Source organism: Eumetopias jubatus, unplaced genomic scaffold (genome assembly GCF_037043125.1).
Source record: "Eumetopias jubatus isolate StellerSeaLion01/CBP00866 unplaced genomic scaffold, mEumJub1_p1.0 scaffold_2, whole genome shotgun sequence".
Lineage (NCBI taxonomy): Eukaryota > Metazoa > Chordata > Mammalia > Carnivora > Otariidae > Eumetopias > Eumetopias jubatus.
Genome location: NW_028274808.1, coordinates 63927824 through 63931154, shown reverse-complemented (window position 1 = coordinate 63931154; position 3331 = coordinate 63927824). Strand labels below are relative to the sequence as shown.

Sequence of the window (3331 nt, the reverse complement as noted above, 5' to 3'; positions counted from 1 at the left end):
TTTATTCAGTAAATTTTTATTGACTCACATTAAGCCCCCTATTGAGCAGGAAAATCACAGGTTTGATGCACTGTGATTTTCTAATACACCTTAATATAAGTACATAAACTCTAAAACCCTGTAAGTCTATGTTATTTAGCCAAAATCTTCCTTGGAAAATTAATCCCCAAAGATGTTTTAAGTAATTTGTCCAAGGCTTTGCTTAGACCAAGCAGAGTCTCCAGATCTAGCAACTCAGAAATGCAAATTCCTAGGCCTTAGTAAATCAGAAATTCTGAAGGTGCAAGGGAACAATCTATATTTTAAGAAACATTCCACGTGAATTTGATGCCCAACCCGAAGTTTGAAAATCACTGCTTTGGGCCATCCACAGATTTCTTCAGCACAGAACCTGAGGCAATTAGGAGAATACAGGTGAGATCATTTCCAAGTCAATGCTCTTACATCTAATAACATCTGTTACTCTTTTTTATTATCCACATCCATACTGTGCCTTTTAGACCTCATGCTCAGTTCATTGAAAACCATTAAATAAATCAATTGAGGATGAAGATGCATTAGTGGTTTTCTAGATCTCTAGTGTACCATTTCTCAAATTCCAGTCATTCTCATACCACAGTCACTACCTTCATAGTTCTGCTCCCACTGTGTATCACATATTATGTACATATATTATTTACTTAAAGTTTTTCTTTAAGTAAATTCCCTTTTTTTACTTTAATAAATTAAGGGACAAATGTATACAACTACCATCACCAGAAAATCAGTATCACTTGCCGTGAGTAAAAGCTAACTACAAAGATAAATACAGTGTTAAGGTTCTATCGTTTGTCAAAAGTTCTGCTCTTAAGAACTGCATTCCTCTAGGAGTGCCTAGTGGCTCAGTCAGTTCAGCATTCAACTCTTAGGTTTGACTCAGGTCATAATCTCATGAGTCATGAGATCATCCCATATGGGGCTCTGCACTCACTGGGGAGTTTGCTTGAAGATTCTCTCTTCGCCTCAGCGCCTCCCCCCACTCAAACACTCACACTCTCTCTCTCTCTCAAATAAATAAATCTTTAAAAAAATAAAATAAAGAACTGTATTCCTCTATTACCAAGTGTAGTTAGCCCATATTAGAACAGCATTCAACTTTTGTACTTAACTTGATTAAAGCATTAAATGGACATGAAGTTCACAACATGATTCAGGATTAGTTAACTGTATGAGCATGAGCCCCCAAAATCATTCCATTCCAGCAGTGGTTCATATGCCAAACTTCAGGAAATTCTGGCTTAAACCATATTTACAGGATAGATAAACCCTGAGAATGCACAGATCTAGAACAGGAAAGTTCTAAAAATAAAATGTTCATATTTAAGAAGCGAACAAAAAAAGAGCAAATAATGGTGACTAGAACACCATGCCTGGCCTCAACTGAGAAGGAAGACCTAAAAGGGCTGTAGAAAAGTGGACACAAGAATTACCAGTGAACCCAAGGGAAAAGCAATTTAGGAAAAGAAAATAACAGCGAGAATGAATGACCTAGCACAAAGATCTGTCTTCCAACCAACCTGAAACCCAAAGCAATGACATAAATAATTTTATTTTATGAAATTCCATATATTTTATAAAAGTACCACCAATGAAACAAGAATTTTAAGAAATTCCTGAAAGAGGGGCACCTGGGTGGCTCAGTTGTTAAGCGTCTGCCTTCGGCTCAGGTCCTGATCCCAGGGTCCTGGGATCAAGTCCCATGTCAGGCTCCTTCCTCAGCGGGAAGCCTGCTTCTCCCTCTCCCACACCCCCTGCTTGTGTTCCCTCTCTTGCTGTGTCTCTCTCTGTCAAATAAATAAATAAAATCTTAAAAAAAAAAAGGAAATTCCTGAAAGAGATAATTCCCCTTCCTTTCTCCCTCCTATAGCTATCCAAGGTGCCCAAAGAGAAGAAGGTGAAGGGGAAGAAAGTGGCCCTGGCCCCTGTGGTCATGAAGAAGCAAGAGGAGAAAATGGTGGTCAGTCCCCAGTTTGAGAAAAGGCCCCAAAACTGTGGCACTGGATAGGACATGCAGCCCAAAAGGGACTTCTCTCACTTTGTCAAATGTCCCCTCTGCATCTGGTTGCAGCCGCAAAGGACTCTTCTCTCTGAAAGTCTGAAAGTTCCTTCTGCAATTAACCAGTTTCCCCAGGCCTTGGACTGCCAAACAGCTACTCAACTGCTTAAGCTAGTCTACAAATACAGACCAGAGACAAAGCAAGAGAAGAAGTGGAATTTTTGGCCTGAATTGAGAAGAAAGTTGTCAGCAAAGGGGGTGTCCCCACTAAAAGGGCACTTGTTCTTCAAGCTGGGGTTAATACTGTCACTAACTTCGTGGAAAACAAGAAGGCTCAGCTGGTAGTGATTTCACATGATGTGGATCCCATTGAGCTGGCTGTCTCCCTGTCTGCCCTGTGTTGTAAGATGGGGGTTCCCTACTGCATTATCTAGGGGAAGACCAGGCTGGGGTCCACAGGAAGACCTGCACCTCTGTCCCCCTTGCACAGGTGAACTTGTAAGACAAAGGAGCTCTGGCTAAGCAGATGGAAACTATCAGGACCAATGACAATGACAGATATGATGAGATCCACTGTCACTGGTGAGGCAGCATCCTGGGTCCAAAGTCGATGTCTTGCCTTGCCAAGCTGGAAAAGGCAAGAGCTAAAGAACTGGCCACCAAACTGGGCTAAGTGTACAGCTGTTGGGTTTTCCATACATAAAAGTAATAAAAGTTCTTTTTCAGCCAGTGTCAGAGGAAGGAAGGGAGGGAGGGAAGGAGGAAGGGAGGGAGAGAAAAAGAGAGGAAAAAAAGAAAAAAAGGCCTGAAAAAGCCAGATACATCAAATGCATGGAGAAACAAAACCATACCCCATGTGCACACTGAGAGAGGTCCAACAGGTTTAACAAAGATTAACAAGTTTATCAAGGTTTAACAGGGATTATTTCAAAGTAGGAAGCATTATAGATACCCCCCTTTATTCATCTACATTATAATAAAAATTAGCTTCATTATTTGCATTGTAATAAAAGTTCCATAATAAGTAAACAGTATTTGTGATACTGAACAATATTTTTAATTAAATGAGTGTATTCATTTTCTTTTTTTTAAGATTTTATTTATTTATTTGAGAGAGTGAGAGAGGGAGAGCCCAAGAGGGGGTAGGGTCAGAGGGAGAAGCAGACTCCCTGCTGAGCAGGGAGTCCGATGTGGGACTCGATCCCGGGACTCCAGGACCATGACCCGAGCTGAAGGCAGTCACTTAACCAACTGAGCCACCCAGGCACCCAAGTGTATTCATTTTCTATTGCTGAG

General features: G+C 40.9%; 1 pseudogene; it reads left to right on the top strand.

Annotated features, from left to right (window-relative positions):
• Positions 1–327: 327 nt before the first annotated feature.
• Positions 328–2708, top strand: LOC148164844 (large ribosomal subunit protein eL8 pseudogene; annotated as a pseudogene).
• The last annotated feature ends 623 nt before the right edge of the window (positions 2709–3331 follow it).